We start from the raw sequence: 27,078 nt of genomic DNA on the forward strand, positions 1-27,078 counted from the left end.
ATTTTGGAGACCTGTGTGCAGTCAAGATGTTTCAATTGATTGCAGGAAGGTCCAAATGCTGGTAAGTCAGTATCCTGGCATAAACCACACTATGAATTCAAAAGAACACTCCAAGCAACAAAAAGGTTATGGAAACACGAACATGGATGGATACAAGAACATTTCCAAGTCACTGAATATCCCTTGAGAGTACAGTTAAGTCAATCATCAAATGGAAAGAATATGGCACAGCTGCAAATCTGCCTAGAGCAGGCAATCCTCAAAAACTGAGTGACTATGCAAGAAGGAAACTAGTGAGGGACCCCACCTAGAGACCTACGATGATGATGGAGGAGTTAAAAATTTCAGTGGCTGAGATGGGAGAGACTGCGTATACAACAACTGTTGCCCAGCCACTTCACCGGTCGCTGCTTTATGGAAGAGTGGCAAAGAGAAAGCCACTGTTGAAAAAAAAACCTCTAGGCGGGTCAACATACCACCTAACCCCAAAGAAATTGCAAAAAAAGTTTTATGATCATTTATTGTATTATTCGATGTGGAGAACAACAGATCAAAAGTTGGACAATTTTGACACATGGGAAAGTCTCCAAAAAAATGACATCAAAAAACAAGATGGCCACCAGCAGAGAAACATCAAAAATCTGACTGATAACCATCAATTTGAAAGTTTTTTAAACCTTATGTTTTAATGAATGCTCTTTTCACCAATGTTTTACAAATAACAGTAGTTCCTGGAACGAAAGTTGCATCACATAATATGCTACCTTATGGCTTCTCAGAAGCAGTCTTGTTCATCATCCTCTTCTGTCGCTGGCTCATTTGTCATATTGTCACAGTTGCCATCTTGGCAATGCCCACATGTACTGGTGCATTCCAGCCCATGCTTTCTGCAGGTACACGTCAGCGTATTGCACCCTCCCGAACAGTTGCAGTGAATCATCTGAATAAGTACCTCTGGAGCAGGCCTTTTGTCTGTCATCACTGGGACGAGTTTTTCCCCTTCTACCCTCCATCCCCACACAGACGGCTCCATTTCATCACTATTGCCCTTCCACTCCATAACCAGGTAGTAAGTCCGCAGGAAGTGAAACTTACAGGCCGAGGTGGTTGGTGGCAGTCTTTCAGGCGTGACGAAAGTCTTAGCTCTTGCAACTTTCCTGCAGAGCATATTGTATCTGATAGATGTCAGGGAGTCATTCTGATTTCCATTGAACAACGCCACCATTGCCCTACGGCCATTGGTTTCCATAACATCCTGACTTTGCTTTGGTGAACAGAATGCTTTCAAACACTTTTCTTTCTTGATGATTCTTTGTAACTCCGAATTTCTTTCCGATCTCAAATACTCTGGATGTTGAGTCGCATCCAGTAAAGGCATGGAGAAACCATAGGTCATTACAAGCTGCTTCTCCGAGTATCTGCTTAAGGACCTTGATGTTATAGGCATTTGATTTTGCCTTGTCCGAGCGGAAATAGAGTTCAGTGCAGTTTGTTACCACTACATGGTAGAGCAAGAGTACGAGGAGATCTGTGTCTTCTTGAAAGCAGATATTGTGACGGCTGTATTTGCGATCTTAACGTCAGCATCTCCTTCAGCTTGAATCACTTTGCAGCCTCTCTGTCGCAAACGTTCCATGATGAGCTGGATAATTACCTGCTTGTTTGCCTCATTCGACAATTAGTCCTCCTTTATCCCAACAAATTTTGTCACCCCTGTAACGTTCACCTTGTTCGCATTCAAATTTCTACTTTGACGCTGATGTACAGTCCTTTATGCTTGACCCAACCCCATAACCGTCATACACTACAGTGGCTTTGGCATAGTGTTTGACAGTGAATGAGGTGTGGTCATCTGCAATTGAACTGTAGGTGCACCCCTTAGTCCATTTTAAGCGGTGCAGAAGTGATCCCCCATCTAGAACATAGTGATCTGTCACTGGGACCGTCTGTGTGACAGCATTGTCTGATTTGGAAGTGACATAGTTCTTTATCGCTTCTGCCTGTTGTGGCTTATCCGGCTGACGCAAGATGTTCTTCGCTTCAAACAAAGACATCGGATATGGACAGAGTTCATAATTCATCATTTCGTCTAGCCGGAGATTACCTGTCTCTGACACAACTAGGAACCTCTGGAATAACAATGCCAAATCTATGGTATGGGCTTCAGCAACTTTGACTGCCCTGCTGGATGCTAGTGTCTTGACCTTCGAATTCCTTTTGTGCGAATATGAGAAAACAGAGTGTCCGTCCATCTTCCTATGTCATTTCCTATTGCGAACAGGTCATGTACATTGACATCCTCATTTGCATAAACCTGTGATGATGTTGCACAATGATTTATCATCCGAAAATGGCATAAAACAGTCCAGTTTTGCTACGACTTTTTCAAGGTCAGCCTCATCTCTGCTTACTCTGGAGGTGAACAACTCCTTATGTTATTCACCTGTTGTGTAACTATTCACGGTCAGTTCTTGCATGGCAAGGTTGTAAGAGGATGACACAGTGGAAGACATAGTCCAAACTGCTCTCCAGTGCTCTGACATACCACTTCCTCGCATTAGGCCCCCTTGGCTTTTTAGTGACGTATTAGTGTCTGTTCTATCACAAGGTCAGAGCCAAGGTCAGCCCAGTGTTGGCTGCTGTGTCTGATTATAAGAAACTCAGACTGGAACTTTTGACGAACCTTAGGGTTGTCACCCTCCAATGCATCCATCTTCTGGCGATAGAGATGAGCCGACTTCAGGTAATTCGGATGGCCAGCGGCTGCGAATATCGGCAAGAAAGCTGAGATTGCACTGAGATGCGTCTCCCATGACCCCATTCGATCGGCCGCAGCAAGTGCCCTAGCAATCCCTACCATTCGCTGGTAGTTAACACACAGTGTGACATCATGAAATAATAGTTCATAGTTCTGGCAATAAAACACACCCTGCGGGTATTCCCATTCACATCTTATACCACGATTATGGCACTACCATTGTTAGAAACAGTGAAATATAGCAAAATAAGACAGGTATGGGTCCAATTCTTTTCATTGGCAGCCATTTTTTTAAACGTCAGATTTTTTTACTTCCCCATGCTCCATTTCTGTCCAACTTTTTATATGTTGTTCATTACCTCTGAAACTTTTTTTGCTTTTTTTTTGGGGTAGGGGTATTTTGGCACTATATTTACAGCATTACTTGGCTAGAGATTGCCAGAAGGCACGTGGGAGACTCTGAAGTCAACCGGAAGAAGGTTCTATGGTCTGATGGAAAAAAAATTGAGCTTTTTGGCCATCGGACTCAATGCTATACACAAAGTACACTGCAGATGCTGTGGTCAAATCAACACGTACAAACAAGCTGGAGGAACTCAGCAAGTTGGGCAGCCAACGTTTCGGGCCGAGACCCTTCGTCAGGACTGGAGGAGGAGGGGGCAGGGGCCCTATAAAGAAGGTGGGGGGAGGGTGGAAGGTGCCAGGTGAAAAACCAATCAGAGGAAAGATCAAGGGGTGGGGAAGGGGAAGCAGGGAGGGGATAGGCAGGAAAGGTAAAGGAGGAATGTAAGGGGAAAGCACTATGGGCAGTAGAAGAAGGCAGAATCATGAGAGAGGTGATAGGCAGCTGGAAGAGGAGGCAGAGTGAAACTGGGATGGGGAAAGGGAGGGGGAGGGAATTACCGGAAGTTGGAGAATTCGATGTTCATACCAAGAGGCTGGAGACTACCCAGACGGTACATGAGGTGTTGCTCCTCCACCTGAGTTTGGCCTCATCATGGCAGTAGAGGAGGCCACGTATGGACATATCCGAATGGGAATGTGAAGCAGAGTTGAAGCGGGTGCCAACCAGGAGATCCTGTCTGTTGTGGCAGATGGAGCGGAGGTGCTCGACTCAATGCTACATTTGGTAAGCCAAACACTGCACATCATCAAAAACACACTATCCCTACCATGAAGCATGGTGGTGGCTGCATCACACTGTGGGGATGCTTCACTGCAGCAGGCCTTGGAAGGCTTGTGAAGGCAGAGGGTAAAATGAATGCAGCAAAATACAGGGAAATCATGAAGGAAAACCTGGTTCAGTCTGCAAAAGAACAGTGACTTGGGAGAAGATTGGTTTTCCAGCAAGACTAAGCATTAAACCAAAACTATACAGGGATGGCTTAAAAACAACAAAGTTAATGTCCTGGAATGGCCAAGACAAAGTCCAGACCTGAATTCAATTGAGAATTTATGGCTGGACTGGAAAAGGGCTGTTCATTCACGATCCCTACGCAAACTGACAGAGCTTGAGCAGTTTTGTAAAGAAGAATGAGGGAAAACTGCAGAGTCCAGGTGTGCAAAGCTGATAGCTATCCACTCAGACTCAAGGCTGTAATTGCTGCCAAAGGTGCATCTACTATATACTGACTTGAAGGGGGTGAATACTTATGTAATCAATTATTCTGTGTTTTATATTTGTAAATAATTTAGATCACTTTGACACAAAAGAGTCTTTTTCTGTTGATCAGTGTCAATAAAAGCCAAATTAAATCCACTGTTGTAAAACAATAAAACATGAAAGCCTCTAAGAGAGGTGAATACTTTTATAGGCTCATATCTGGTCTCTTAGAACACCTTCCAGCAACTTTCCCACTACTGATGTCAGACTCACTGGCCTATATTTTCCAGGTTTATGTTTACAGCCTTTCTTAAAATATTTCCAGTTTTATTTTCACATTAACTGCTGGTGATCAAAGTGTTAAGCATCAATAGCACATGTTCTACAGTTCATAAACCAATCAGATAAATCTTCAAACATGAGGAAATCTCCAGATGCTGGAAATTCAAGCAACACACACAACATGCTGGTGGAACGCAGCAGGCCAGGCAGCATCTATAGGAAGAAGTACATTCAACGTTTCGGGCCGAGACCCTTCGTCAGGACTAACTGAAAGAAAAGATAGTAAGAGATTTTAAAGTGGGAGGGGGAGGGGGAGATTTTCAGATCTCCCCCTCCCCTTTCAAATCTCTTACTATCTTTTCTTTCAGTTAGTCCTGACAAAGGGCCTCGGCCCGAAACACCGACTGTACTTCTTCCTATAGATGCTGCCTGGCCTGCTGCGTTCCACCAGCATTTGTGTGTGTGTGTGTGTGTGTGTGTGTGTGTGTGTGTGTGTGTGTGTGTGTGTGTGTGTGTGTGTGTGTGTGTGTGTGTGTGTGTGTGTGTGTGTGTGTGTGTGTGTGTGTGTTGTCAGATAAATCTTCAATGAATTACATCTTAATTAGTGATTACCTTGTCCATGACCACCATTATGATTTTCAAAACAGCCATTGTAATAGCCATCTCTCTTTCTGTTACATAATTATTATTACATGGGAAAGATAGCAAAACTGCCACAATACTACCTAAAGTGCTCCTACAATAAGTGTATGTTAGACGAAATGACAGTGCCATCCACTAAAACTGATATCTCTTCCCAACATTGCAAAGTTTTATCCTGTGGAGAAGTGGATCATTTATTTAAATCTCTTTGATCTTGAGGAAAAAAAATTGTAAGCTTTATAAATATCTAAGACCGGATGCTCAAGTAGTCAGAGTCTAATTTGGAAACAAACAGCTTCCTATTGATCCAAAAATTAGAAGCAGCAGTCACTCAATATGTCATCAAAAATGAAACTCAGACCAACCTGCACACATTGGGACAACAATCTATTGGAGGGACTCAGCAACTGTAGGAGGAAAAGAATTGTCAACGTTTTAGGTCGACACCCTGCATCATCAGGACCGAGCTATTTAAAGACAAGAAAAACAACTTTTAAAAAACTAGCTTGATGACTTACAGAAGTCACCAAATATTACAACAGGTTTTCTAAGGCTGAAGGAACCACCATTGATTCTGGAAGAGTGTAACGTAGCCAGAAGGAAGATGAGGTGATGCTCCTGTTGTGATTGTGACTACAGACAGATTCAAGTGGGTTGGCAATGGGAAGTTCCTGTACACTGAGCTGCTTTGGAACTTGCTGACCATTTCATCTCAATTCGTGAACATTTTCTATTATTCTGCTTCGTAGTAGTCAATGCACCTCATCATCAGCTGCAGAGCACACTGTATATAACTATGGGAACAGCAGTCTATTGATTCCGTGTGTGCAATAACACGAGCCTGCCACCCCACACACAGAGCCCGGGGCTCCCGCACCCGACCGGGGAAGGGGCAGCCACAATAGACGGGCAATCACCGATCCCTTCCCCCGGCCGCCCCGCACCACACTGACCTGGGTCTCTAGAACACCGTTTACACGCCGCGGTCCGTCAGTTCTGCTGCCCCAGACCGGAGATCGCCGCACTTCCGGTCCCGCCGCCGACCGGCGTCCGTTAATGAAAGGAAATTCAAAATCTCCCGCGGCCCAACACTGCGCACGCGCGCCCAGGGCTCCCCCCCCCCCCCCCGACCCGCGCAGGACCGCGCGTGCGTGGCCTCGGCGGATTTCTGTTTGAAATGTCGACTGTTTATTCCTCTCCACAGACGCTGCCTGAGCTGCTGAGTTGTTTCAGCCCATTCTGAGTGTTATTCAGGCGGGAGGGTTGCTTGGCGTTCGCAGAGAATCTTTTCAGAAGACAGAACCGTCCAACGTCTGGCTGTCAGAAGCTGAATTTTTACTGAAATTGTTGGATGAAGGTGATTGTTGAGGATGATAGGTTCCTGATTGGACATGGCATCAAAGGTTACGGGGAGAAGGCCCGGAACTGGGGTCAGGGAGAGATAGAAAAAAGGATCAGCCATGACTGAATGGTAGAGCAGACTCGATGGGCCAAGTGGCCTAATCTGCTCCTATGTCTTATGGTCCTAAATCCTGTCATTACAGCTTCCAGTTTTTGTTTAAGGAATTCTGAATTTTCTTTTCCACTTACTCCCGTTCAGATGCATGTCATGTATTAAGTGTCTTGTGAAGAATTTCCTGATATTGATCCTAATTCTATTTTAGACTTCATAGGGTGTATTTGGACCTCCAAACGCCACTTGATAAGGAGCCACATCATGGAGTTGTTCTCAGTGTTGATCTCCGTAGAATAAGACTGGCGTTAATAGCATGGAGAGAAAAATAATAGGAAGAGTAGCTTTTTTTCAAGTAAGTATGTCAGGAATTGATGCTCATCTTTCAATATACATTCATTAGCTCTGTAGTGCAAAGTTTCCAAAGTCACAGATCAGAAAGCATTAAAAATAACAAAATAGTTTCAGAATGCAGTTGATATCCAACAACTGCAGGAGACAGGAATTGCCAGGGCCCTTGCACAGATATTTAAATCATCTTTAGCGACAGGCGAGATGCCAGAGGGAGAATAACCTCTGTTGTTCCACTGTTTAAGAAAGGCTCTAAATATAACCATAAAATTACAAGGCAGTGAGCCTGACATCTGTATTGGGAAATTCATTAGAAGGTATTGTATGGGACTGGATATATAAGTACTTGGATAGACATGGACTGATTAATGATCGTCAGTGTGGCTTCGTCTAACCAATCTTACAGAGCTTTTCAAGGAAGTTACCAGGAAAGTTGAAGACAAGGCACAGGATGTTATCTGTGTGGACTTCTGACAAGGCCATGCTTGGGAGGTTGGTCAAGAAGGTTCAGTCGTTCGGTATTCAAGATAAAGGTAGCAAACTGGATTAGACATTGGTTTTGTGGGAGAAGCCACAGAGTGGTAGTAGATGGTTGCCTCTGACTAGAGGTCTGTGACTAGTGGTGTGCCATAGGGATCATGCTGGGTCCTTTCTTGTTTGTCGTGTAGATCAATAATCTGAATGAAAATATGGTTAACTGTATCGGCAGAACTGCAGATGACAGCAAGATTGGGGGCGTATTGGACAGCAAGGAAGACTACCATGGCTTGCAGAGAATCTGGATTAGCTGCAAAATGGCAGATAGAATTTAGTGCAGACAAGTGCGAGGTGTTGCATTTCATTTGGACCAACCAGGGTAAGTCTTACACAGTGAATGGCTGGGCACAGAGGAGTGCGGTAGAACAAAGGGATCTGGGAATACAGGTCCATAATTCATTGAAAGTGGCGTCACAGGTTGACAGGGTTGGAAATAATTTTTTTGGCATGTTGGTCGTCATAAATCAAAGTATTCAGTGGAGGAGTTGGGATGTTGTGTTGAAGTTGTATAAGACATTGGTGAGACCTACTTATAGGAAAGATGTAAATAAGGCTGAAAGAGTACAGGGGAAAGTTTACAAGGATGTTGCTGGATCTGGAGGACCTGAGTTGTATGAGAGATTAAGTAAGTTCCTTATTCCTTGGAATGTAGAAGTTAGTGTTGGATTAATTTCTACTTGGTTAGCAGCTTACCAGATGTATCTAACATTATCGTAGTGGGAAAAGAATTAGCTGCTAGACGAACGGCAGTTAGGCAGCATCTGTAAAGGGAAATGGATAGTCAACATTTTGGGTTGAGACTTTCATTTGGACTGAAGTTCGTAGAGTGATAGCAAGTATAAAGAGCTCCAGGGACTGGGACAGATCTGGCAAGGAATAGGAGCATCCAAATAAAGGAGGGTGATTGGCAGATGGAGTCAAGTGGAGGAGGGGCAAGAAACAAAAGTGTGGAGGTAACAAAAGGCTGTAGATGGTGGAATCTCGTAGGAAAGTGGGTAGATGTTGGAAACCCAAGTAACTGACACTGATTTCCTCCAGTAGTTTCTTTTATGCTCCAGATTCCAGCACCTGCACTCTCTTCATTTGTCATCAGTGCAGCTGCACATAGAGTGAGTTTCATCTGCACTAGTTCAGTAAGACCAAGTTGAAACCTTTAGCCAGTCAATTTACTGATTTCCCACAATTGACGGGAAATTAATATGTCATAAACGTGAGAGTGCAGATTTAGCACAAACCATTACCAAGGAACGTATATGGTGGCATATACAGTATGTACTTTGATAAAAATGTTACTTTGAGCATTGAGCTTTTAAACTGTTTAACGCTTTGAACTTACTAGTGGAAGTGGTGCTAGAGATGAATTTACCCAGTCCTGATGAAGGGTCTCAGTCCATGGATTCTGCCTGACCTGTTGAGTGCCTCCAGCATTTTGTGTGTGTTGCTCAAATTTCCAGCATCTGCAGATTTTCTTGCAGCCTTCAGAATAAATCATGCACATTCCTTTTTGTTTGCAAGCAAATATGAAATTAAAAATTATGGAAAATGTTTAACCATTGATTCATTTAGGTATCTCACCTGTCCTGTAAAATAACTGCATGGAACTACAAGTTAGCACAATGCCTCTTTTGCTGACGTAACTTTTTGCTGCATCACACACCATATCAATATGGCCACCGTCTGGAGTTAATAGTTTTATAATCACCATTAAGTGATGTTCAAGTTTAGGCACAGGACTATTTTATATAGACTAGCATACTCTGGTGGTGAGTTTAAGAAAGCAGTCAGGTTTAGGCATACCTATAGTATACAGTGGGTGAACAGGCACAGTTGCTTTGTGAGAAAAAGCATTCTGTTCACTGGGTAGCAATTTAGCTTGTTCTTCTTCTGTTAGAATTAACTGGAAAAATATAGAATCTCAGCTCCAATGGTCAGACAAAAATGTATGTTGCATGAAGTGTGCTGAAGGTAAAAGTCTCATAACATCAAGGAGGATACATAGAAAGCAGGTTGAATGGAGATCATGGAATTTTCAGGAAATAGATTGTACAATGAAGATAGATTGCTTTTAAAATAGTTTATTCATGAAAACATTGAACAAGGTACAATAAGGCTTAAAATGTTATCCTTTTTACATGGAAAGTTTGAAAACTTTTGTTCGATATTACATCGTTTCATTATTGTCACAGCGAAACACTTCTGTTTGCGTGCCAACCAGACATCCTTCCATATGTATCTATGGTGCAGAAGACAAACTGATGGAGAAACTCAGCAGCTTGAGCAATAATTGTAGAGGCAGAGGGATATCGGGCATGAGACCCTGCATTAGGACTGATACTGCAGAGGAATAATCAACATTAAATATGATTTCTTGGTATCAGTATTGGTTCATTAACACAGTCTGGTATGGAACGGAGAAAGCTGCAGAGGGCTGTAGACACAGCCAACTCCATCGTAAGCACGTGCTTCCCCACCATCGGAGACATATCTATATCCTTCCTCACAATCCCACTACACGCTGCATCTACGTATGCCAACTGCCCTATCATTCAGTATCCCAACCTCCTGCCAAATTAGTTTAAACCCTCTCCAATGTTCTAGCAAACCTGGCCCTCAAGTTCAGGAGTAACCCATCCTTTTTGTACACGTCATATTTTCCCCAGAAGAGATCCCAATGATCCAGAAATCTGAAACCCAGCCCTCTGCAGAAAAACCCTTACCCTCACTGCCATGTGGCACAGGCTCAGAAATTACTACTCTTGAGGTCTGGCTTTTCCACTTCCTACCTAGCTCCCTATATTCTCTGTTCAGAACCTCATCCATTAGCCTACCTATGTTGTTGTTACCAGTAATCTTTTGACTATTCACTGTCCCCCTTTAGAATGCTGTGGTCTCAGTTCAAGATGTCACTGATCCTGGCAACAGGGTATCTCTTTCTCGTCCACAGAATCTGGTATGGAGATGCCAATGCACAGGATGGGAAAAGCTACCGTGGGTTGTAAACTCAGCCAACTCATCATAGGCACTAGCAGCCCCACCATCAAGGACATCTTCAAAAGGCAATGCACAGGATGACAACATTCATCAAGAAGGAAACTCACCAATGAAGCCATTCCCTCTTCTCATAACTACCATCAACGAGGTACAGAAGACTGAAGGTGCATGCTCAATGTTTTAGGAACAACTTCTTCCTCCCCCCCCCCCCCCCCCCCACCATCAGATTTCTGGACAGTCCATGAACGCTAACTATTTTGCTGTCTTTTTACACTACTTATTTTGTTTTAAACATATTATTGTGACTTACAATAATATAGTAATGTCTAATACTAAAAATCTTTTTTAAAAAAAGTTGAATTTCCCCATGGGGATGAATAAAGTATCTATCTATCTATCTATCTATTTATCTAGAGGGCATGTATTTGTGGTGTGGTGAGGTAGAAGTTGGGGAGGGAGTTCAAAGGAAATGAGCCTGGCAAGTCTTTAAAAATTTATTAACACTAAAATGTGCTACTAGGGTTAGTGGCGAATCAGATTTATTACCAGGAAGTCAAATGTGTTGTTTTTCAACAGCAGTACACTGCGATGCATACAAAAAAATTTACTATAAGAAATATATATATATAAATAAATAAGTAGTGCAAAAAGAACTAAATAGTGAGGTAGTGTTCATGGACCACTCAGAAATCTAATGGTGGAGGGAAAGAAGCCTCCTATACTCCCTCCCTGATGGTAGCATTGTGCAAAGGTCATTTCTGCAAGCCAGTGTGACTGGCATTTAAGAGGCTCTTAGACATGGATAAAGGGATATGGACTTATGTAGGTAAAGGGATTAGTTCAATTCAGCAACATGACCCAAAGGGCTTGTTCCTGTGCTGTATTGTTCTATATTTCACCCTGGTTTACTCACTGTATTACAATACAAGCTGAATTAAATAAGAGTTTCTGGAAACAGGAAAGTTGGCCACTGTGAAATTTATTTCTCACTGGAAACTCTTGCCTCTCTATATGAGTGCCTGGTCATGTGCTTGACATCTAGGGTATGTTGGATTCTGGTGTTTAGATTTCAGGGTCCTTTTAGAAGTCAGGAGCAAGGCATAAAACTTGTTGCTTCATGATTATTTTATTAAGAGTTGATAGAACAGAGGAAACTGAAGAGACAGTGACAGGGAAAGCTAAGATTCATGAATAAGAATATGGCGCCACAAAAACAGCTATTTTATATGACTAGAGATAAGGAAAATTCCAATCTAATCGATAGAATAATAATCTAATTAGGAAATATTTAGTCAATACTGCTGTAAAAAGTTAACCAATGAGAAGAACATTTTTTTTCACTTAATGGCGAGCTTCCAGAGCTTTCCAGAATTAAACTTTGTGTAAGTACTAGAGGCATATGAAATGTTAGGCATGTAAAAGCTACTTGAAATACAAGCAGATAATTTATTGTTAAACTGCAAAGAAAGTACAATTGCACAGTTAGATCTAAAGGTAGGAGCATTCTACATACTCACATTCATAATTGTCATCCCTGCATCCACCCTCCCCACCATTGACAGCATCCATAGGTTGCATTACCTCAAGAAGGCAGCATCTATCAACAAAGATCCCTACCATATGGGTCATGCCCTCTTCACACTGCTGCCTAAGCCTCAAATCCCAGACCTCTAGGTTCATGGACACGTACTTTCCTTCACCCATCACACTTTTGAACTCTAACCCCACCTAAGTAATGGAACACTATGGGCCACCTCTTCCTCTACAATAGATGACCAAAGGCATTCTAGGTACTAATTTCCCACAATGCCACAGAATTAAGTTACATATAGAATTACTACAAATACCTTAACAACAGCCGTGTCAATCACCATTAACCAGCCTATATACAGTCTCCTTGCATTTGGAACAGAGCTCCCACTGTTCTATGGAGGAGAAAGGCACAAAGGTTAAAATACCATTGAACAATTATGCAACTTGGGTGAAGAATGTGCATCTCCAACAACAAATCTAATCTGCTTTTGCTTTACAGTAGTTCCTAAAGTGGATGATATCGCCCACCCCAGGGGTGGTGGGAGTCTCTACGAGTGTGATAAAGATAAAGGGAGTGTAAAAGCAGCACTCAGTTGCTAGGGGAATTACTTATAAGCATTTGATCCTCATTGCCTCATAATTGATTATAATGATCACTTAATCGCCTCATCTTAATCCCTTGCTAATCCACTGTTCACTTCGACTTTGGTTGAAAGACATTTGTTGAAAAGCAATGTGACACTCTGCATTTGGCATATCTTGAGAAATGGTGTAATTTCCAGGCCTGGCCCACACATCATTGCCATTCACTACTGGAGAACAGTGTTAGCTAATACAATTCCCATACACTATTCATGCAGTGACACAATTCTTGTGAATTAGGATACGGCGTTCAAAGAGGTAAAGTTCGGAATCTGCCTTTTCGATGGTCTTAACCACATTTCTCTAGCCCACAGCCCAAGCAAGATAGCGCTGCCCCACTTTACGTACCGTCAGACAGAGAGTCAGGTTTTGCCTGAGCTGTGATGACTTAATAATTTTCCCCTTTTTTAATCGCATGTTTGAGGTCACACAAACAATAGGCGATTGATGGTGGCCGTTAATCCATAATGAAAATGGCAGAAGCAGGCCAAAAGAAGTGTAGACAGTATAGTGTGGAATATCTGAAATGTGGTTTTATACCGGCACCAAGCAACCAACAGCAGACAATCTGTTGTTTTAATACAGTTTTTTCAAATGAGACAATGAAACTGTAGGCTCCTTCAACATTTGAAGAGAATACACTCTGATAAAGCAAACAAGAACTTGGCTTATTTTCAATCACTTCATGAAAACTTTCAGAAATGGAAACCACTTCAAAGCATATTTTCAGCACTTCACAACAAAACAGTGATGGTTTACATGCTTCATACAACATGTTATTGTTCATTGCTAAATCTGGAAAGCCCCATACAGTTGAAAAGGAACTGATATTTCCAGCTGTGAAGGAGGTTGAGTACAGTTTTGCATAAGCCACCAGAACAAATAATTCAAGCAATTCCTCTCATTGACAACTGTGTTCAAAAATGAATAGGCAATGAGAATGTGGAAGACATATTGTGCAAGATACTTAAGACAACAAAATTTGCTCTGCACTTGGATGAGTCAACTTTGCCAGGCAACAGATCTTTGCTTCTTATATTCACTTCATAAAAAATGTAAGGATGGTTCAAGAGTTGTTATTTGCAAAGGGACTAGAAACAGAAATGAAGAGGTAGTCAATATTTCAGATTGTTGAGCAATTTTTCAAAGAGAAGGACATTCTGCTCACCAATATTCTTCCTCATGTAACAAATTGGGCACCATCAATGATAGGAACCTACTGTTGGGTTATTACTTTCTTGAAAAAACTGTACCTAACATATTTACCATTCATAGAGCATAGAACCTAGAACAGTACAGCATAGGAACAGGCCATTCAGCCCACAATATTGTACCAAACTAGCTAAAAAGCAATTCAAAATTCACTATGTAATTCATAGACAACATCTTGTAGCAAAACACATTAAGTGATCAGTTACACAACAAAATCAAGTCCCATGCCCACGGTTCTCAACTATTTTGAGAGCTTTGTATTGAGAATGATGAATAGTTTGAACGCTTGCTGTTGTTCACAGAAGTCAGATAGCTCTCAGAGCTTTAATAAAATTCTTTAAAGATTTGAATGCTTCATTTAGTAATAACTCAAGAATATTAGGCATGACATTGCTTATTTGTCAGAATTATTTGCAAAGATTAATTAAATCAATCTTCATTTGCAAGAAAATGATGTGAAGCTTATCAAAGTCAAATCAGTATTCTCCACATTTCTGTCCAAGTTAACCCTATTTAAGTGCAACATCGATTGCTGCAACCTCATACAATTTCCAAGGCTCTCTGAGTTGGAAGGGAAAGAAAGAAAGAATGCCAGATGATGATCATCAGGTAAATTGTCCCCGACTGGATGAGCTACATAAAGACATGTCAGAGACATTTCAGCATCTTCTCTCAATCCAAATTCCAGACTGGGTAATAAATCCATTCCTGAACACTTGTGATAAGGAATTAACAGGAAGAACTGATCTCACTACAAAATGACTTTAAGCTGAAGCCAAGGTTCAAAAGATCATATTAACACTTTTGGGTGCAGAAAGTAATCTCTGAACACCATAATGCACTGGGGGAAAAGGTCAAGGTGTTCTTTATTGCCTTCCCAACATCGCATTTGGGGGATTGCGGTTTCAATGCAGTTGCCCAACTTCTTTCAAAGCAACGAAACAGACTCGTGGGGATCTGAGATTCCTTCTGAATGACATTCAGTCTGATGTTGAGAAGCTGATATCACTGCACCATCTCATTGAAAGATGAGAAAACAATGAAGTAGTAGAGAGTTGGACTATTAATGTATGCTCTAAAATTGTTGATGAAAATTGTTTTTACTGTAATTAAATAAAACAATTTTGTAGCTTTTAATAAATTTGAATAATATTTTGCAATTATTTGTCACTAATTTGAATTTGCAGTTTCTATTTTTGTTCACTGTGCATTGTAAATCAAAATTCTGTATACAGTAGTTTTTATGCAATGGCCAGAAAGGGGGGACAGTGCACATGAGGATGTGGTCTGGGAGGCAAGGGGGCGGTGGCCCAAAAAAGTTTGGGAACTACTGCTTTACAGACTTAGGTGAGTGACAATGACTTGTTTTCCAATACAAAGAGAGATCAAGAAGTTTCCAAGTGTTCATGATGTCCTTAGGTTTGATCTGATGTGTCAGTATATAGCCACTGGCTGCTTTCTGACAAATTAACAAATAATAGATTAATAGATAAATTAACAAATAATAGGTTATGTTCAATCTATCTCAAGACCTAGCCACATATGTAAGATTCCACCTCCATCAATGCGGGTTCCTATGACCCCAGACAACTTCAGACTGCTAATAGCACGACCTCTAGCTCCAGCTCCAGCTTGGACCTTGGTCACCAACACCTCCAGACCGAGACCACGTGCTGCCACTGAACCCCCAGTCTCCTTTTTCACCACCACCACTATGTAGTACCATGTTTCTCAAGCCCTACTATCAGCTCTTTCATCCTCTGAACCTTCATCTTCCTCCTTCCCTACCTTCCTTGAACACCGCAACCATCCTTACTCCTCTGGCACCACCAGCTCTACCTCCCTCTGATCCCAGCTATAATCCTCGCCAACCATCAAGACATCTGCGTGAAATGTTGTCATAGGAAAGCAGCATCCCTCATCTGAGATCCTCACCCAGGCCATGCTCTTTTCTCACTGCTGCCATCAAATACAAGGTACAAGAGCCTCAGGACTCGCACCACCAGGTTCAAGAACCATTACTACCCCTCAACCATCAGACTCGTGAACAACATGGGATAACTATACTCATTCAATTTTTGGTGTTCCCACATCCAATAGTCCCATTTTAAGGACTCTTTATCTTGTTATTTCATACTTATTTTTATTGCTGTTTACTTATATTTGCATTTACACAGTTTGTTGTTCATTGATTCTGTTTAACAGGTACTGTTCTATAGATATTTTGAGTTTACCCGCAGGAAAAAGAATCTCAGGTTTGTATGTGGTGTCATGTATGAACTTTGATAATAAACTTTACTTTGAACTTTAATTCCCTGCACCTCCTGCTCTCTGAGGCAGAACGTTCTGTCCTCAGTAGAAGCCTCACCTTTGTCCCCCTTCACCCGCACCTCAGTGAATTCCATGCCCACCGCCATGTCAAGCTCTTCTTCCTTCGCCTCCATCTCCAAGTCCACTTCTTTAACAAAGATTCCACAATCCACACCGTTGATCTCTCCTCCTCTTCTTGGCACCCCGCCCTGGTTCTCTTCCTGCTCTGGATGTTTTCTCCTCAAATTAACAACGAGACATCATCCATCTTGACTTCAGCACTCCTCTGTCCTCCTCCAACCTTATCCACTCTCTCTGCACCACTCCCAACCTTACCAATAAACCCGCAGACAAAGCAGGTGCTCCTATCGTGTGGCACACGGACCTCTACCTTGATGTGGCCAGGTGGCAACTCTCAGACACCTCCTCATACGTACCCCTCGAAGTGGACCACACTCCACACCATCAGAAAACTGTCTCCGATACCATCACTGACCTCATCCACTCTGGAGAACCCCTTTGCCACCAAACTCATAGTTCCCTTACCCCGAACTGCTCACTTCTACCTCCTACCCAAGATCCACAAACCTGACTGATGGGTAGGCCTATTGTCTCTGCCTGCTCCTGCTCCACAGAACTCGTGTCCCCATTTCTCGACTCCATTCTACCCTCTTTGATCCAGTCCCTTCCCACCTACATCCATGACACTTCTCATACCCTCAATCTCCTTAGTAACTTTCAATTCCCTGGCCCTAACTGCCTCATCTTCACCCTGTATGTCCAGTCCCTATACACTTCTATCCCTATCAAGAAGGCTTCAAAGCTCGCCACTTCTTTCTTGACAAAAGAACCAACCAATCCCCCTCCACCACCCTCAACAATTTTTCCTTTGGTTCCTCCCACTTTTTCCAAACTTGAGGGGAAGCCATTCACATTTGCACGGGCCCCAGAAATGACTGCCTCTCCATAGAACAATCCCTTCCTCAGTTATACTTCCCACCTCTTCTCTGCTTTTGACGCTGCTTCATGCACCTTTGCTGAGCTTGTCAATTTTACCAACTTCGCCTCTAATTTAAATAAGATGCAGAATCAAAATGGTAACAGATCCCTGCCCTTTCTCGATATCTCTGTCTCCATCTCTGAAGACAAACTATCAGCTATCTTTTATAAACCCACTGATTCCCACAGTTATCTCAATTATACCTCTTCCCATCCTACCTCCTGTAAAAATGCTATTCCCTTTTCTCACAACACACACAAAATGCTGGTGGAACACAGCAGGCCAGGCAGCATCTATAAGGAGAAGCACTGTCGATGTTTTGGGTTGAGACCCTTTGTCAGGACTTCTGCTTATAGATGCTGCCTGGCCTGCTGTGTTCCACCAGCATTTTGTGTGTGTTGTTTGAATTTCCACATCTTCAGATTTCCTTGTGATTTCCCTTTTCTCAGTTTCTTTGTCTGCTCCACGGCTTTCCATTCCAGGACATCACAGATGTCCTCCTCCTTTAAATAATGGCGTTTCCTTCCTTCCACTATTGATACTGCCCCCACCCACATCTCCTCCGTTTTTCTCCTTTAAATCCTCACTTACCCAATCTTCCTACTGCCTTAGTAGTGATGGAGGTCCTCCATCTCTGTCTGTCCTTGGCCATTTTCTCTGCTGTGCCCCAGGTGTAGTTCACGGTCCTCATATATCCTTTGTACACAGATGTAGAAGGATTCTTCACTGCTGTTTCCATAACAGTTTTGTTTGACCAGTCAGGGTTGTTAGAACATAGACATCTACATCTACATTACATTACATTACATTACACTACATTACAATACACTACATCTACATCTACATTACAGGCCCTTTGGCCCACAATGTTGTGCTGACCATGTAACCTACTCTAGAAACTGCCTAGTATTTTACTACCATCTGGTCCTCTATTTTTCTGAGCTCCATATACCTATCTAATGAGTCTCTTAAAAGACCCTATTGTATCTGCCTCCACCACTGTCGCTGGCAGTGTATTCCACGCACCCACTACTCTCTGTGTGGAAAAACTTGCCCCTGACATCCCCTCTGTACTTACTTCCAAGCATCTTAAAACTATACCCCCCTCATGTTAGCCATTTCAGCCCTGGGAAAATGCCTCTGGTTATCCACACTATCAATGCATCTCATCATCTTATATACCTCTATCAGGTCATCTCTCATCCTCCATCGCTCCAAGGAGAAAAGGCCAAGTTCATTCAACCTTCATGCTCACCAATCCAGGCAACATTCTTGTAAATTTCCTCTGCACTCTCTCTATAGTATCCTTCCTGTAGTGAGACTACCAGAACTGAGCACAGTACTCCAAGTGGGGTCTGACCAGGGTCTTGTTAGCTGGAAAATCATCAGCTCAGTGAAAGATGCATTTCGTCTGCCTGAAACCTGTGGGGTTGATACCACTTCGAGGCGTCCACAAAGGAATGCACATTCCAGGCTGCAGAAGGACGTCCTGAGGGACACATTGATGTTTGGGCTCTGTGCGGGCAGACCACTGTGTAGAGTTTGCCCACTATTGGATAGGAAGAGGCCAGGCTAGGTCAGGAAGCTCAAGTATTGTAGTGGTGTACTGCCACAAGGAGCTACATGAATGGTAATGGTGGTATTGGTTTGAAAAAATGTAATTTAACACTAAATATATTGTCTCTGAAAGTAAGAATGAAAAGACATTCAACAGTTTTATACTTAAAAGTATTTTTATTATGAATAATGTTCATTTTGATTATTCTACTCCTAGCAGAACTAATTATTTACAAATTTTCAATAACTCTACTCCCAACCTGGGAGCAAAGATAAGGTTTTCAGTCAATCAGTCCTAATGAACGGTTTCAGACTGATACACCAACTGTTAATTCCCCTCCATTGATGCTACCTGACATGTTGAGTTCCTCCAGCATTTTGTGTGTTGCTCAAGATTTCCTGCATCTGTAGGATCTCTTGTGTTTTAGTCAGAGATCTGTTATTTTAATGCATTCCATCATTAATGGACCCATAACACCTAACATTTTATAATACTCCAGAATTGCCTAATAGTAAGAATCATGTTGCATTACAAAGAACTAAAAGAGGTTTGTTGGTTCTGCATGCAGAATAATTTCTGGAATCTCAATTTCCTTAGAAAATTCCCAATCGTATACTGGTGGAGCCATTTCTCATTTAAGGATATTCCAAGATATTTCAAGACATCCTTAAGCCTATGTTCTAGTTGATAGTCATGCCAGTTTGAAAATGGCTGACTTAACAACAGATGCATGAGGATAGTCTTAAAATGATAGGACCCAGGAACACACTGCTGACCTGAGTAATTGTGCAGCTTTTCAGTTAGAAAGATCAATATTGGAAGGCTTTTGGGGTGGCAGCTGCTCTTGGGGACACTTTTGGCCATGATTTTCGGAAACCTATGCTCATAGACACCACAGGAAATTGTGCCAGTAAAGTATTATTGATGTGTCGTGAAAAACTCAAAACAAGATAGACATCTGAACCCTTCAGCCTCTCAGCAGGGAAGACCTTTACGTGAATGGTTTGTTCTGAATGATAATACATTTGTAAATCACAGTAACCAGTGATTAGTATTAGTAATACCAGAAGGTTCAAAATTATATTTATAACAAATGTTGTCCCAGGATTTGGCTAATACAACCCTGAACCATTTCACAACTTTCTTATAATCCAGATACCACTCAGAACACTTGATGGAATTGGCATTAAAATCAGATTGAAATCATTTGGTATGCATAAGGGGAAAAACACTTCTTTCAGCTTCTGTGGTTTTGCATTGGCTGTTCAACTTAGCACTGTTTCGTCTGATGAGACTCCTGCCATAACTCTAGTCATCAGACGTGATGTCACAGTGACAGATCTCTGGTTTAAAACAATATCCATCCTGGAGAAGAACTGGAACCAAAATATCATAACAACATGACGTCTTGCAGCACCATTTTCCAAAATGACTTCCAATACCCACGCAATCTTCTTCAATCACTTCAGAGTCCCACGAGATATGATTCCTGCAGATATCCAAAAGATTGTCCACAGAACTTTCTACAAACTCACAGATCTGCCTTGGCTCTTGGCTTACCTCCTGAAACACAGATGTTGTAAAACTGATCCAGCATGCTTTTGTCAGGAATATTTTAAATGTTCCTGTAAGTTCTTTGAAAAAATTCATTTCCTGTCTCTTTTTTCTCCTCTTCCCGGCTGTCACAGTTGGGAAATACATAGCTAAATGTCTTTTCTCTGGAGATAGGAGAATAATGCCAGAGTACCAACAACAGATTCACGACAATAGATTCCACCTTTACTGAGCCTTCCACCTTTGCAAATGTATTCACATTCATATAATGATCCTGGTCACCTTTCCCCTGCAATTCTTTATGGAGCTGTCTCATTTCCAACTTGCATTGATCCTTCATCTGGACATATTCCCATATTACCAACAAGCAGAACACTGAAGTTAGCAGCTGGATAGCAATTATTGAATGCAGGACACAAACATTTCAAGAGCATGTATTACCAACACCGAGATACATTTGCATCCATTAAATATTTATGATTAGGAGGGTGGCACAGCTAAGTTCCTGATGCCAAGATAATGCCAAGGTCAGATTTTCAAAAGCTGTATTTTCATTATCAATGGATGACTAAGGGCAGAACATTGCGCCACAATTGGGAAGAAGTGGAAGATTCCCAAACTATTAATAAATGAGTCATTGCAGGCTGCAGAATGGGGGGAGGGGGGTAAGCACTGGTAATGTGCCAATGAGCATTAGTCTGAAAGCCAACGCAACTGCAAGAAAAGATCCACTTTTCCCAAACAATTCCAGTGTGCGGGCATCGTATAACTGTGGAACGCATTATTCTGAGGACTCTGCAGAGTGGAAGGGTGACAAGTCAGGTGAAAGGAGTTAATAAAAGTGGTGGGGAAATATGAAATGTTTCTCTCTGACCACATAATGAGACTAGGAAGCCATTCTGACTGTTCAACATTCCAAGTTTATGTTACTTCTGCTGAACTCTGTCCCAGCCTGAAAACGTTCCAGTCCACTCTCGTACTATCATTCCCCAGGGGAAAAGACACTTCACTGTTAAAGTTATAACCATCTCTCCAGAAATCTTCTGAGTTGAAAGAAATGCCAAGAGAAACAGAATTATTCTTTCTGTCGTGTAAACAATCAGGAATTCCTGTAATACAGTACTGCAAGTTTGGTAGGTAGATTGACAACGAGCACAGACTAAATGGATTATTTTTAACAGGGCAGCAACCAAAAGTCTATCTAGAAATGTTTGTAGTTTTTTCATAACATCCACTCCTTTTATTCTGGGGCTGTACCCTCTGATCCTATTGGAGACATCCTCTCCACATCCACTCTGTCTAGGACTTTCAATAATCAGTAGGTTTCAATGAGACCCTACCTTATCCTGTAAATCTCTATTGAGTACAGGCCAAAGCTATCTAACGCTACTCATATGTTAACCCTTTCATTCCTGCAATCATTCTCGTAAACCTCCTCTGGACTTTCTCCAATGCCAGGCACATCTTTCCTTACAATACTCCCACGTGTGGTCTGAGCAAAGCTTTCTAAGGTCTCAGCAAGAAGGATCTTGACAAGCAAAATCACAGAGGATCACAAGGCAGCTCATATTAAGTAAAAGGGGGAAAACCAAGGAGAGGGTAGATCTATTCAAGCATGAAGGATGGGAATTTTGCTTGGTCTGAGGAAGTGGCAGAGGTATTAAATGAGTGCTATGGAAGAGAAGGATTTGGAGGATAGTCTGTCAATGTGCCACAACAGGTTGAGATTAAGAAGAGAGCACCGGGCCTTCGGAAGAGCTTCTAACTGTTAAGTCACCAGGTCCTGATGGTATCTGTAACCCTGAGGTTCTGTCGGCTGCATAGGTCTAGGGAAGACAATCTCTGGCCCCACCAAATGAGTGAGATTGAGATGCGGGTCCTCCCCGAAACACCCATTTGTGTGGATGCAGCGTGATTTGTTACCCTGTTACAAATCAGTTCCACCAAATAACAAACAGTACACCGCATACAATTAAACGATTTAGCTTCAGAATTTTTAATTTGACTACAGGTTTAGTGAAGAAAAAGCAACAAAAAAAGGGTCCATTTTAATGAACAGTCTAATGTGTACACATAGGAGCTCACGGCTTCCCCTTCGCCTATCCTCCTTCGATCTCCCCGGGCTTCGTCGGACCATGGCTCCCGTCCAGGTTGAGTCCTACAACCTCTTTGCTCTGGCGTCTTCACCTTTCATCTCCCCCGAACAAAAATCCCAGCTCAGCCCAGTGTCAGGCAGACGGCCCGAAAGCAGCCCCCCACCCGCTCATTGGACGGCTCATATTCCAAAGCACCTGTTATCTCAAAGCATAACCCAAACACTGCTTCTACAGAAAGACCATAACGTTTACAGTGAAACCTTTCCCAAGACAGTTTGATTGCTGGGACTCTGACAAAGATGTTTGAGTTCTTACTAGCAACAGGTGAGGTCCAAGAGTGTTAAATGTTGTGTCTTTGTTCAAGGAAAGAAGTAGGGATAATCCAGGTAATGATAGACCAGCGAGCCTCACGTTAGTGCTACTGGAGGGGATACTGAGGAATAGGGTTTGTGGCATCCTATCTACTTTGGGTTTAATGGTAGCACTTGCATCACCAAAGTGAGAAGACAGTGGGTTCAAGTTCTATTCCAGCTACCTAGGCATAAAAATCCTGGTTTGCGCTCCGGTGCGGAGGGAGTGCTGCACCATAAGAGGTGCTGCCTGTTGGATGAGATGATTAGACCAAAGCCCCATCCACTTTCTCGGTTGCATGTAAAAGGTCTGACGGCACTACTTCGAAGAAAAGCAGGGGGTTTACCCTGATGAATTCCTCCATCAGCATTGTTTTAAAAAAAGGTTAACATTATCACATTGTTACAAGGGAGCCTATGTTACGCACAAATGATCTCCTGTCCCTAAGTTATAACATTTCAAAAGAATGAGTGGAAAGCGCTTAGGATACCTTGAAAGGAGTGTTAAAGACACAGCACACTTTTGCCACATGTGGAATAAATAATACTAAAGCACCCAATGTAAACAAATTAAAAATGCTACTTCGATCAAAATCAGTGAGCATTTCAGTGGAGTACAAGGTGCAAATACAATGTGGGAGGGAAATTGATGGGAGCTCCGTTTGTTATGGGACAAAAGGTGTGGCAGAAGTGATTAAAAATAACACACTGATTGAAAAAAGTACACAGATTCTAACTTCTGCAGGTGCTGACAGAAGGAAGGAGAGGGGATGGGGCAATTGTAACCTGGCCTGAAGCAGGAGCCCCGAGCTGACCCATGGGACCTGGTCGAATGTGGCCCTGAAGTCCGCTTCACCGGCTGTGGGGCCTGGCTGCGTTTCACTGCAGAGGCGGGAGAATACCCCTATGATGTCATCAGCTGGCATCTCCCGGGTATTCCCCACCCGTGCCCCGACGCCTCACTGACAGACCACTTCACCTGGTGCTCCACTTCACCATGCTGCGTCTCACTGCTGAAGCGGTCATGACTCCCCCCTGTGACAGTCATACTCCCGCCCTGTCACCGGCCGCCAAGCAGCTGGAACTCCCGGGCAACTCCTATCCATGCCCCTACACTGACACTTCACCATCAGTCCCCAGGCAACAAACTTGCAAATCATTCATGTACATTGGTATCCAAATAATTTACAACAACAGAGGTCCCCTAGGGCACCCCATTATCTCCAGTGGAGGAATTTCTATCATCGAGCCAATTCTAAATCTACCTGACCATGCTACCTAATCAGCCTGCCACGCAAGGCCTTGTCAAAGGCCTTGCTAAATTCCATTAGACACCAACCACTGCCCTGCCTCCATCAATCCCCACAGTTACCTCTTTGAAAAGTTTCATCAGAGGTTACCCCCCAGACACAAAACCATGCTTGACTACCCAATGGATGTTGGGATTCTGTCTGTACTGACTACAAATCCCATCTGCCTGCACATGCCAGTCATCCACTGCCTGGTCACGTACCTGGCTAAGTGCCTATTAAATATTGCTGTTGTATGCATTTCTATCATCCACCCTTCTCGCTGCTGCAATCAGATCAGGAAGGAGGCACAAGAGCCTCAGGTCCCACACCACCAGGTTCAGGAACAGTTATTACCCTTGAACCATCAGGAAGGTGTCATGGTCCGGTCCATGAAATCCGCATTCCAGTTCACAGTCCGGTCCATGTTCCTTATTCCAGGTTGGCCTCATAAATAGCTTCAGGATTCAGCCTCTGGCTGCTGGATTGTTCCTGTCCAAACCCCCTGTCTGTATCCCTTCCCTTCCCTTCACCTTCCTGCCTGAAGCCTTGCCTTGCCTCGCCTCGCCTCTGCCTGGAGCCTCGACTTGTCTCGCCTCGCCTCTGCCTGGAGCCTCGCCTCTGCCTGGAGCCTTGACTTGTCTCGCCTCTGCCTGGAGCCTCAACTCGTCTCGCCTCGCCTATGCCTGGAGCCTCGACTTGTCTCGCCTCGCCTCTGCCTGGAGTCTCGCCTCGACTCGCCTCGCCTCTGACTGGAGCCTCGCCTCGACTCGCCTCGCCTCTGCCTGGAGCCTCGACTCGCCTCGCCTCTGCCTGGAGACTCACCTCGCCTCTGCCTGGAGCCTCGCCTCGACTCGTCTCGCCTCTGCCTGGAGCCTCGACTTGTCTCGCCTCGCCTCTGCCTGGAGCCTCGCCTCGACTCACCTCACCTCTGCCTGGAGCCTCGACTCGCCTCGCCTCTGCCTGGAGACTCACCTCGACTCACCTCTGCCTGGAGCCTCGCCTCGACTCGTCTCGCCTCTGCCTGGAGCCTCGACTTGTCTCGCCTCGCCTCTGCCTGGAGCCTCGCCTCGACTCGCCTCGCCTCTGCCTGGAGCCTCGACTTGTCTCACCTCGCCTCTGCCTGGAGCCTCACATCGACTTGCCTCACCTCTGCCTGGAGCCTCGACTCGCCTCGCCTCTGCCTGGAGACTCACCTCGACTCACCTCTGCCTGGAGCCTCGCCTCGACTCGCCTTGCCTCAACTCGCCTCGCCTCTGCCTGGAGCCTCGACTTGTCTCGCCTCGCCTCTGCCTGGAGCCTCACCTCGACTTGCCTCACCTCTGCCTGGAGCCTTGCCTTGACTCGCCTCTGCCTGGAGCCTCGACTCGCCTCGCCTCTGCCTGGAGACTCACCTTGACTCGCCTCTGCCTGGAGCCCTGCCTCGACTCGCCTTGCCTCTGCCTGGAGCCTCGACTTGTCTCGCCTCTGCCTGGAGCCTCGACTCGCCTCGCCTCTGCCTGGAGACTCACCTTGACTCGCCTCTGCCTGGAGCCCTGCCTCGACTCGCCTTGCCTCTGCCTGGAGCCTCGACTTGTCTCGCCTCTGCCTGGAGCCTCGACTCGCCTCGCCTCTGCCTGGAGACTCACCTTGACTCGCCTCTGCCTGGAGCCCTGCCTCGACTCGCCTTGCCTCTGCCTGGAGCCTCGACTTGTCTCGCCTCGCCTCTGCCTGGAGCCTCACCTCGACTTGCCTCGCCTCTGCCTGGAGCCTCAACTCGCCTCGCCTCTGCCTGGAGACTCACCTCGACTCGCCTTGCCTCTGCCTGGAGCCTTGCCTCGACTCACCTCGCCTCTGCCTGGAGCCTCGACTTGTCTCGCCTCGCCTCTGCCTGGAGCCTCACCTCGACTTGCCTCGCCTCTGCCTGGAGCCTTGACTCGCCTCGCCTCTGCCTGGAGCCTTGCCTTGACTCGCCTCTGCCTGGAGCTTCGACTCGCCTCGCCACTGCCTGGAGACTCACCTCGACTCGCCTCTGCCTGGAGCCTTGCCTCGACTCGCCTCGCCTCTGCCTGGACCCTCGCCTCTGCCTGGCGCTTCGACTCGACTCGCCTCGCCTCTGCCTGGAGACTCACATCGACTCGCCTCTGCCTGGACCCTCGCCTCTGCCTGGAGCCTCGCCTCGACTCACCTTGCCTCTGCCTGGAGCCTCGCCTCGACTCGCCTTGCCTCGACTTGCCTCGCCTCTGCCTGGAGCCTCGACTTGTCTCGCCTCGCCTCTGCCTGGACCCTCGCCTCTGCCTGGAGCCTCACCTCGACTTGCCTCGCCTCTGCCTGGAGCCTCAACTTGTCTCGCCTCGCCTCTGCCTGGACCCTCGCCTCTGCCTGGAGCCTCACTTCGACTTGCCTCGCCTCTGCCTGGAGCCTCGACTCGCCTCGCCTCTGCCTGGAGCCTTGCCTCGACTCGCCTCTGCCTGGAGCCTCGCCTCGACTCGCCTCTGCCTGGAGCCTCGACTCGCCTTGCCTCTGCCTGGAGACTCACCTCGACGCCTCTGCCTGGAGCCTCAGCTCGCCTCTGCCTGGAGCCTCGCCTCGACTCGCCTCGCCTCTGCCTGGAGCCTTGCCTCAACTCGCCTCGCCTCTGCCTGGAGCCTTGACTTGTCTCGCCTCGCCTCTGCCTGGAGCCTCACCTCGACTCACCTCGCCTCTGCCTGGAGCCTCGACTTGTCTCACCTCACCTCTGCCTGGACCCTCGCCTCTGCCTGGTGCCTCACCTCTGCCTGGAGCCTCGACTCGCCTCGCCTCTGCCTGGAGACTCACCTCGACTCGCCTCTGCCTGGAGCCTCGCCTCGACTCGCCTCGCCTCTGCCTGGACCCTCGCCTCTGCCTGGTGCCTCACCTCTGCCTGGAGCCTCGACTCGCCTCGCCTCTGCCTGGAGCC

The 27,078-nt window shown here is 44.8% G+C and overlaps 1 protein-coding gene and 1 long non-coding RNA gene across 2 annotated transcripts in view; one reads left to right on the top strand and one right to left on the bottom strand.

Annotated features, from left to right (window-relative positions):
- Window positions 1–6,331, bottom strand: part of ncaph (non-SMC condensin I complex, subunit H) — a 55,844-nt gene extending 49,513 nt beyond the window's left edge. Inside the window, exon 1 of the mRNA XM_073057057.1 lies at window positions 6,239–6,331. The gene's annotated coding sequence lies outside the window, so the exon portion shown is untranslated. The remainder of the gene's footprint in view (window positions 1–6,238) is intronic.
- Window positions 6,332–6,424: 93 nt separating this feature from the next.
- Window positions 6,425–15,164, top strand: LOC140733572 (uncharacterized). The gene is made up of 3 exons (XR_012100315.1): window positions 6,425–6,642; window positions 6,950–7,093; window positions 10,571–15,164. It is a non-coding gene; the product is annotated as an uncharacterized lncRNA (long non-coding RNA).
- Window positions 15,165–27,078: the final 11,914 nt, after the last annotated feature.

This window comes from Hemitrygon akajei, chromosome 1 (assembly GCF_048418815.1).
Source record: "Hemitrygon akajei chromosome 1, sHemAka1.3, whole genome shotgun sequence".
Taxonomy (NCBI): domain Eukaryota; kingdom Metazoa; phylum Chordata; class Chondrichthyes; order Myliobatiformes; family Dasyatidae; genus Hemitrygon; species Hemitrygon akajei.